Source organism: Notechis scutatus, chromosome 1, assembly GCF_049901735.1.
Source record: "Notechis scutatus isolate UNSWTSFEM ecotype Mainland chromosome 1, rNotScu1.2, whole genome shotgun sequence".
In the NCBI taxonomy this organism is placed as follows: Eukaryota; Metazoa; Chordata; class Lepidosauria; order Squamata; family Elapidae; genus Notechis; species Notechis scutatus.
Window position 1 is genome coordinate 266,790,726 of NC_142009.1, and position 11,053 is coordinate 266,801,778.

An 11,053-nucleotide genomic window follows, 5' to 3' on the forward strand; every position below is an offset into this window, starting at 1 on the left:
TAAAGACAATATGAGAGTAATCTTGGACACTTTGGAATACTACGAGGCACATCCTGAAAAACAAATGGCTCTGATATTTTTAGATGCACAGAAGGCATTTGATAATGTGAATTGGCGATTCATGTTATTACTGTTGGAACAGATGGGTTTTGCTAGAAAATTTATTCAAGCAATAGAAGTTATATACTATAAGCAAACGGCAAAGGTAATGATAGAGGGAGAACTGACAGTATTAATATAAGAAAAGGAACAAGACAAGGATGCCCACTATCACCTTTGTTGTTTGTGTTAACTGTGGAAGTGTTAAACAGAAATATTAGAGATGAAAAGAATATAAAAGGAATGAAAATCAAAAAGGAAGAATTTAAGCTGCAAGCATTTGCGGATGTTCTGGTTTTCATCTTAGAAGACCCTTTAGAAACAGCATCAAAACTGATAGAAAAGATAGAGACATATGGAAAGGTGGCTGGTTTGAAAATAAATAAAGATAAGACAAAGATTTTGACAAAGAATATGCTGTTAAGACAAAAGGAAGAACTGGCAGATCTATTGAAAATTCAGGTCATGAATAAGATCAAGTACTTGGGGATATATTTGACAGCAAGATGTAGTACATCAAAAGAGAATAATTATATTAAAATTAAACAGCAGATAGCGCTAGATTTGGTGAAATGGGAAAACTTACAACTGTCACTAATAGGGAGAATTTCAACAATCAAGATGAATATATTACCCAGAATTTTATATTTGTTTCAAACAATTCCAATTAGGCTTGGAAAAGACTACTTTAAATAAAGATTTAAATAAAAGATTTAAATAAAAGATTTAAATAAAAGATTTAAATAAAAGATTTAAATAAAAGATTTAAATAAAAGATTTAAATAAAATTGTAAGAAAGCGAGAATAAAGTTAAAACTTTTGCAAGATGTTAGAATTAGAGGAGGATTTGGTTTGCCTAATTGGGAGTTGTACTACCAAGCTACAAATTTGATGTGGGTTAAGGAATGGATAACACTAAGAAATACTAGATTGCTGACATTAGAAGGACATGATTTGTTGTTGGGGTGGCATGCTTTTTTATGGTACAAAGGAACTAAAACACAGAGGTATTTTAGAAGACATTATATACGGAAGTCTCTGTGATTAAACTGGGAGAAGATTAAAAGACAACGTTATTTGAAAATTCCAGTCTGGTTATTGACTATTGAAGCATTTTCGTATCCTATAATATATAAAAAGGAACAAACAGATATGGTGAAATATTGTATGAAAAGGGTGAACTTAAATCTATGCAAAAACTAGAGGAACAAGGTATAAAGATGAATTGTTTTCATATGTGCAAATACATTCAAGGTATGATAAAGATTCTAAAACAGAAGGTTTCTATGATAAACTGACTGACTTAGATAAGATTTTGACAGGTACTGATGAAAAGGTGATTAAAAAATTGTATGGATATTTATTAGAAATTAAACTAGAAGAAGAACAAGTTAAAGAAACTATGATTGCTTGGGGGAAGAATTTTGGATATGGGATTGATTTAGAGAAATGGCAAAAATTGTGGTCTCAAAATTATAAAATGACAATGTCAACAACATATAAAGAAAATTTGTATAAGATGTTTTACAGGTGGCATTTCCCCCCGACAAGAATAGCAAGAATGTTCAAGAATAAATCCGAAAAATGTTGGAAATGTCATCAGATACCTGGCTCATATTACCATATGTGGTGGACTTGTGCGAATGCTAAAAAATACTGGACTAAAATCTACATGTGGTTGGAAAAAATGACAAAAAAACATATAGACTTGAAACCAGAGATATTTTTATTGGGAATTTTACCTGAAATATATAGTAAAGACTTGAAATAGCTGATTGTAAATGTATTAACAGCGGCTAGGATTGTATTTGCTAAAAACTGGAAAAATGAGCAAATACCATCACAGGAGGAAATCATTAAGAAAATATTGGAATGTGCTGAAATGAGTAGGTTGACATTTGAAATTAGAGAACAAGAGGATAAACAATTTTACAAAATTTGGGATCTTTTCTATCAATGGTTAGACAATAAAGTACAGTAATGAAATATGTAGACTTTTAGAAAATAATAAATATATAAAGATGTACTTCTTTCTTATTATATCTATAAAATGATTTTAGGATAGATTTGGGATGATAATATGAACTGTTATAAAATAAACTAAGTAAATTATGGTTATCTTGTAAAACATGAATGAATAAAATTATAGTCAAATGATTGATTAATAATGATACTAAGGTATTTAATTTTTGATTGACAATATGAGATTGTATGTAATGTAATTGTAATTGAAATGGAAGCACAAAACAATTTGTAAACCAACCGGCACACTGTATGTACACCTATGGAAGATAGCTTGATGTTTTTATGTTTTGTTTGTTTATGTTTTTTTTAAAAAACCAATAAAAAAAAATTTAAAAAGCGATATGTTACACTATATCACCTGATTTGACACCCGTGTTTTAGAGCTACCTTCCTATGCACTGAAGTTCCTATGAAAACTTAGAGGTCTTATACATGTAACAAAATGAGGAGGGAGAAATGATGTGGATTTTTTATTTATGTACTTTTAGCTTGGATACTTCACTTGTATAAAACCTGTCAGCAGAGATTTGTCAGAAGATTCCCTACCAAACCAGTCACTTCAGCATATCAGTAACAAAACTATAGAAATCTATTATCGTCTGTAGGGACTTACATTCTTCTTCCATTTAACTCAAGCCAAATATTTCATATTCACTAGCTCAGAGTAGTCTTAAGAACCGTCCACATCTTAAAATCAAATAATCATATGATAATGTCACTTTGGTTTATGGCTGGATACTTCCATATGGAAGATCATAGTATACCTTGAACATGTTTATTAAGCATGGTCTGATATCATTTTACATAGCACATTTTTATCCTGAATATTCCCTTTCACAAACACCTGTTTTCCCATGATGACAAAAAAAAAATTTCCTTATATAATTTAATAAGTTTATAATTTATATGTGCTTTTTTTTCTCTTGCTACTAGAAAGGAGAGGCAGTTTGGTCTGGGGGTTAAGGCACCAGGCTAAAAAGCAAGAGACTATGAGTTCTAGTTCCAACTTAGCATGAAAGCCAGCTGTTGACTTTGGGCCAGTCACTCTCTCTCAGCTTAACTTACCTCACAGGGTTGTGTTATGGGGAAAATAGGAGGAAAATGTGTTGGATAGATTCAAACACCTTTGGCTGTTTCCTATTGGTCACCTCATTGAACATGAATTTGGTGTTGTCTCATTCATTCTTTGAATTGTTTTTATTGGTATCTTTCTCTTGGCAGAAACTAGGTTCCAAAAGAAAGAATAAAAAGTTATAGACCCACAATATAGGTAACTCTTAGGAGCCACTGCCAAACCACCTCTATACTTCCTAATATAGGAATTATATATCTAGACTTTGAAGATGTTTTTACAAAGGAATTGAAGCACAACTATTAAAAATACTTTCATGATGAGAAAAAAATAATACAAGCTGTCACAGTTAAGATTTTTGAAATGTGTTTATTACAGTCATTACTGCTCTTCAATAAAAAGAATGAAATCCTCTGGAAAGAGATCAGCCAGGCCAGCTTTAACTGCAATTATCTTTGCCTGATTATCTGGAAGAGGTGATGAACTGTTTAGCCTTTCATTTACCCCACTGATTTTTCAGAAACCCAGGAGAACTTAAATTCCCCATTGGTCAAAGAAAAATCAATATAAGTTGCTTCTAGCTGAGGGGAAACAAGTTGCTTCTAGCTGAGGGGAAAAATCAATATAAGTTCCCCCTAACTGAGGCGAAACAAAGACAAAAAACAGTCATAAAATGACTAAGTTTAATGAAAAAAAAATTCTGTACCAGTCTAAAACCAGAATGCTGTTTTCTGAGAGTGAGATACTCGGAAATAGTAAACTTGAAGGAGAAATTTATTGGGCCAGTAAAATCTCACTGTAAATATAAAAAACATGGAATTAAAAACATGGACTGAAAAGTCAAAAAGTTTTTTGACTTTCCATTCCACCTTCATCAACTTTGATTTCTAGCGGCCTCAATATGTACACTACTTTCAGTTGCAGCCTTTTATGGGAAAAGCATGAGACACTTTTTTGCTTTCCAAATGCAGCTGGTGATAATTAAAAAGACAGCTTTTATGTTTTCACCCATTTTGATGCAAGAATTAGACACATCATTCACAGAATAAATGTTAAACTTGCCCAGTCTGCATGTAAACCTGCTGTGACTTCTAGTTTTCAAACTAGAAGTCACAGCAGGTTTACATGCAGACTGATGCTCACTTGGTAAAGTCTAAGATATTTGGTCATTAATCACTTGAAATGTTTCCATCAAACTCAAAAAACTTGGAACCATTTTCTTTAATTTCACCTTTAAAACAACATTGCAAAAGCTCAATTAAAGACTGTCTTCTGTCTCCTACCTCCCGCTACTGTTTTCCTCTTACTCATTTAATACTCTCTTCTATTTGAGAACAGAGATTATGGCTGCTGTTGGACTCTCTTTGATCAGGAAAATTGTACACAAAAGCTGAACTCATATGCCATGCCAAGTCATAATATGGTTGGGTTGGTTTTGGCTTGTTGTTGTGTGAACCCAGCAGCGAAGTCTTGCATAGCAGGTTTTTGAATTAGTGTGATGTACGAACCCAAGAATAATGTTTCACTGCTGAAGATAATAGGTTCATTTACAAGCTTCTTTGAATTTGTGATTAATTATCCATGCTTCACAAAATTGTGGCTCTGTGCAATCTAAAACCCAATCAGTCACTAAGCTCTATGAGCACTATTTACAGCCGATAAGAGACTCAGTGAATTGTATCAACTTGTATTCTAGTCACAACTGTTCAAGAAGGGAGTTTGATTTGATGATTGATGGGAGGAGGAGTTGACACTGAACCAGGGGTGGGATTCTACCTGTTCGCACCCATTCACTAGAACCGGTTGTTAACATTCTAATAAGTTCGGAAAACTGGTTGTTAGAAGAAATTACTGCCTAATCCTGTAAGGAAGGTAGGAAGGAAACATTCTGGTGTTGCTTATAGAAACTGCCTCTCCGTTAATCCTTATTACATTCTTGGCACGACTAGACTTCCTGTCTCAGGAATTTCTCTGGAGTTTTTTTCCCCTCCTTTGCTGGTACTTTGCTTGTGTGGAGTGATCATTCAAAGTTACAATGGCATTGAAAAAAAGTGACTGATGACCATTTTTCACACGACTGTTGCAGCATCCCCACAGTCATGAGAGGACAGGGGAGGAGATGCGTGCCTCGATGTGAGCGATATTGAGTTGGCCACACCCAGCCAATAACATGACTACCAAGCCACGCCCACCAACTAAGCCACGCCCACAGAACCAGTTGTTAAAAATTTGAATCCCACCCCTGCACTGAACCCTCCGCATTAAATGAGCAAGGTGAAGCGTGTCCCCTGAAGGAGTTTAAAAGTCATTAAGAAGCTGAAACCATAGAATCAAAGCCCCATCTTTTGTAATGTGTATTGCACCTAAAAATGGTCAGAACTTTGTGTGGTCATAGCTGCCATCATGGCTTTTTCATTCTCTACCCTCTGTAGATGCCCCTGTGCCAGGTCATAGCATAGGAACCTCTCTACTCTAAGTGCCACTAGCCCAGGACTATCTGCCCAGATCTCTAATGTACAATCCAGAATAATCCCTAATTTATATGAATGATAGCAGCACTAAATTACATATTGGAATGCAAGGAGGAAAAACAAAGTGTTCCCCTACAACAGGGGTGGGCAACTATGGCCCTTTTATGAATGATGGACTTCAACTCCCAGAATTCCTGAGCAAGCCATGCTAGCTCAGGAATTCTGGGAGTTGAAGTCCACAAGTCATAAAGGGGCCATAGTTGCCCACCTCTGCCCTACAATATGGGTATCAAACTTGCAGTATCACATTGCTGTCATGTGACGTACTCTGACATTTTTCCCTTTTGCTGAGCTGGGGTGGATGTGGCCTGTGCATGACGCATCTGGCCGATGGACCACCAGCTTGATACCCCTGCCCTACAAGGAAGAATGCTTTAGAAATATATTGAAGATATTAAAATAAGTTCAAAAAGCATTGTTTGTGTTTCGGGCCAATTCCCAATAGACTTCATTGTCATATCTACTCTTTATTTCCTAGATCCTTGACTGCCACCTGAATTATATGACCCCAATTTAGGAATACACAGTCTGATCTGGAATAATATGAATGATTACCAAATGGCACCAGACAGGTAGTTTCCACTACCTGCAGCTGTGTGACAGATAGACAGCTTTGAACCCATGTTCAAGTGCTGTGTTAGTGCATTCATATTTGGACTACAAAAATCTGAATGACCACTAGATGGCAGCAATGTGCTCTGCATCTTTTTTCTGACATGCAGTTTCCTAGCACTTTCCACACCAGATTTGGTAGCCTTACTCAAGCTGGTTTTGCTTTGACTTCCACTCTGAGTTACTGACTGATATGTGTATGACTATAGTTCACCTGAGAACTTGCCTGCTTTTTATAATATAAATATTTGTATAATATGATTTTATCTATTTATTCACTGTTTTAGCTTTGTTGCACTCTGCTCAGTCACTTTTTGTGAGGTGGGTGGCTATAAACATTAGTTAAATAAGTTAGACCAAAAACAGGTCTTAAGCAAAACACATCAAGCTAATTCTTTTGTATGAATATTCCCCTATGCCTCTTCCTCCTCCCTATAATTTAACATATCTGATATTTAAGCTAAAATGCTGCCAGTATTCTGGAACAACCAGGGAGACTAAAGGCAGTCTCCCTCTGGTCAAGCCAGCAGGACTTGAGTTATAATGATCACATTGAAGGTCATTTGTGGCTTGTTTAAAGGCCATCCAGTTTGAAGTCCACACATATTAGAAGGACAATGAGCAATCCAGGAAAATCAACCATCATTGAAGTGGCACAAGCTCTGCGGCATTTGGACATACCAGGGAGAAACTCAGGGAGTGATGCTTTTCAACAGGATGTTCCAAACTAAACTGGACCCTTTGCAGAAGCAGGAAACAGGTGTGCTGTATCCCTGAAGAGCACCGGAAGAACAGTTTGTCACTTTGCACAGCTGCCTGTCCACAGTCACCAGGAAATAATTACTCTCGGTTGCTGTAAGGATTACAAATACCAAGTCTTGACAGTGTTTCCTGAAAATGCCGTAATTCTTATTGAATGGTCCCTGTGAATGATATGATAAAATGGTTGATTCCAGGTTTAGTACCTTTTTTTTAAGGATGGAAAGAGAGCTAAGATTATTTACTTGATCCAATTACAGTGTGTGCCAAAACCTGCACAGAATTACAGCAGTATTTTTATTTAGATTGTCCAGCACCTGATTTCAGCAAGCAACAGGTGCCAAAACCCACACAAAAGCTGTTTGTTCAATGCTAGCCAAGATTACATATATGTGTGTGTGTGCGTGTGTGTATACATACATACATATATATATATATATATATATATATATATATATATATATATATATGTGTGTGTGTGTGTGTGTGTGTGTGTGTGTGTGTGTGTGTGTGTATACACACACACACACACATACATATACATACATACACATATACATATGTGTGTGTGTGTGTGTAACTCTGTGTGTGTGTGTGTGTATATGCATACACATCTACAAAACACACCACATGCATTGAGGTGAGGTTTTTTAAAAATAGCTATTGTTTTAAAAAAATGTTCAGAATGTTCTTGCTTCAAAGTAAAAGGAATCTGCAGATCATATTACAAGATAAATGGAAAAGATAGGAATTAAAAACTCTTGTGAAAAATAGGAGGGAAATCGTTAGAAAAGTCTAGGAAGTATTGTGCTTAACAAAAGGAATACCATTAAAAGGATTACAGACATGGTCAGAAATTGAACATACATTTATTAGAAAGCAAATGGTCACATTTTATATAGTAGTGGGTTTCTGCTGATAAAGTTCTGTTTCCAAGCAAAACACAAGCATAGCCATCCACCATATTATTTTCTGAAAACAGCACAAGGCCTACATGGAGCACTGAGGCATTTTGAAATGAAGATGAAATTTTTATATAGTTTTTTGGTAGCAGTTATATCCCTGCTCTAAATCCTCTGCTTGACTGCTGACTTTAGTTCTGAGAACAAATGATAGGCAGGTAGCCTATATGTCAATGCTTTGCCTTATAAAAGCAGGTTTTGATCTCCTTAAGTATTTTCTCATGAGGAAAGGCTTGGTTCAAAGCTTTTGATGGTAGTTCTACTTTGTTTTGTATAGAGATACTGAAAGTCAAACATTGTTTGAGGAAAGAATATTCTGTTCATGTTCCTAAAAGACTATAGCAGCAAAATAGAAGGTTAAAAACAAATATTTACCAGGGGTCCTTGAAACTGTTCTCCAACTGTTTTAATTCTGCATGTGGCACAAACTTCTTATTAAAGAAAGAAGCATATCAGCTGCTTTTTAAAGAGACCCTTCAAATACTAGATAAGTTTTCTCTGAGACCTAAGAAAATAACATATTTCTATTAGGGTAAAGTTTTTTCTATTAGGTTGTAAGTGTTCAGAATTTGTGATCAAAGCAAAGATCAAATATTGATTTCACCCACCCTCTGGCTAGCTTTCTGGTGGACCATTGCTGGGATATAGAAGATTGCCAGGTTTAAGTGCATTCAGTTGAAATTTTAAATGTTATGCTTAAATTACTTCACCCTTAAGATAGGTGGCAGATGGAACAAACTGGCTGTGTTTGTACAACATGGTCAGCTGAACCAGTGTTTACTCAGTTAATATATTAGTTGAAATATAGTAGCTAAAAATAATGACTCATTTGTGATTTATTGTATCATGTGAACATAACCAGTGTTAAATGCAGAACTGTCTTCCTCACGATTTCACCAAGCAACCAGGTAGCGAAAGAAACTTGTTCTTTTCTGGATGACATGCATATGACTCACTGAATCACTAACTACCCAATCCTATTTGTAGCCTAGTATCCACATATGTGATGTGAACCCAGAAAATTGTATTCACTGAATAAATTAAGTTAACCACAGGTAAAGTTTCATGCAAATACAGCCTTTGATTCAGAAATGTAAAAAGTATTTCTAACAATAAATAAATATTAAAAATATTTATTGAAACCATGTATTTGGGATAGCAAAATCCCATGGATTTCTTCATTGCAATTTAGAGCTGCTGCTCAGAAAAGGAAATATGGGTTAAACTACCTATTGTAATAAATATTTTTTTAAAAGAAAAGTTTTACACTCTTACACTCTTTTTCTTTCTTCAATACAAAAGTGACCATGGAAGGAGAGATGTTTACAGCAGGATTAATGTCTAAATATACTTTCAATATAGAATTTATGAAATTTTCTTATTAAAAATTAAATTTTCCAAAATTAAATTTGTCTCTAGTTTAAAAAAAAATCTAGATGATCGCTAGGTAGCAGTAAAGAGGTAAATGCCACTTTTGCTATTTACCACCACTTAATGGTTATCAGATTTTTATCACCCAGGTCTAAATATGTACATCTTCCAGTAAACCCATCCATATCAAGAACTTATTCTGTATATACTATGTGTGATCTTCCACCTCCTGGAGGAAGGAGCAAGGATATAGCAGGGAGAAAGAAAGGATTTCCGAATATACTTTCCAGGATTCTAATTTTGATTGGTAATGGGCCTGGCAGTTATTTAAATTTACCTATGTAGCACAAATATGTCACCTCAAGAGAGCTCTAATGGCATCTTTTAAAATATATGCCATTAAAAAAAGAAAGTGGATGGCTACCTCTAATTATGACTCACTTCCAAAGGTTTTATATAACATGAGCAGCAACTTTAAGTGAATGCAAGCGCTATATTAATGGAGTGTTGTATAGCATACTGATTTTATGGTGTTATTTGTGCCATGCTACTATGACCTGAACTAAGAAGTTCTAGTGTTTCCAAGCAAAATTGAATTGAGAATGAATTTTGGAGATTCAGGCAAGGAAATTGCATATTTGCTTCTACATAATGCTTTATTGAATTATCCTTTATTTTTGCTTTGTTTTGTTTGTCCAACCATTAACTGATAAGATTTTGTAAAATGAAAGTAAATTATGGAGCGATTGTTTTTCATTGCAAATGCTTTGTGCCAGTAATCCCAATATTTATTCTTTTTGAACCTAGGCTCCAGACAGCTATTCAAATTTACTATTAGCAGAATACTTTAAGGTTACTGAAAACATGGTCCAGCTTCTTATGGATGTTGAAGTGGATGGATGTTAAAGTGTGGTTTTTAAATTTAAATGTATTAATTTCCTAAAGCCATAACAGATGTGTTAAGATTTGCTGAATGCAATACATCCAGGTCGTGTGGAAAAACGGAATATATACTCATAATAATTTTAATATCCAATACCATTGGTTTTGTATTGGCTATTGCAATTGTGTATCAACAAGCCATTGTGGTATATAGTACTCCAAAGTATAGCTGTTTATTATTGACTAAATTAATTGTGGCTTAGTCAACAAACAATGAAGGAACATGACCAATAAGGATTCTGCAGCAGTTTGAAAGTAGCTCCTGGTCTTAGCATCACCACTCATACAATCATGAATGTTTGCTAGCTGAGCCAATCGATTGATTAAAAGATCATGGCATAAGAAATCTCGAAACTTCTGTATTCAAGGGTGAGACACTAGAACAACACAGGTCTTTGTAGCAGTTTGTTTTTTCAGTTGCTGGAACTCATGCTGCATTCTGCCTCCAACAATTTCATTTTAAGAGTTTTGATAGATTACACAGGCAGCCTTATTAGTTAAGCAGATTATAATTCTTCCAGAATCATGTAATATCATAACTGGAATTTAAAAGTTAGAGTGACTATTTAGGTATTCAGTACCAGCCTTCTTTAATACAAAAATCTAAATTAAAGTATCCCAGAATGGGACAACTCACAATGACCAATTCACTGTGGCCAAATCACCATGGACAACTTGTT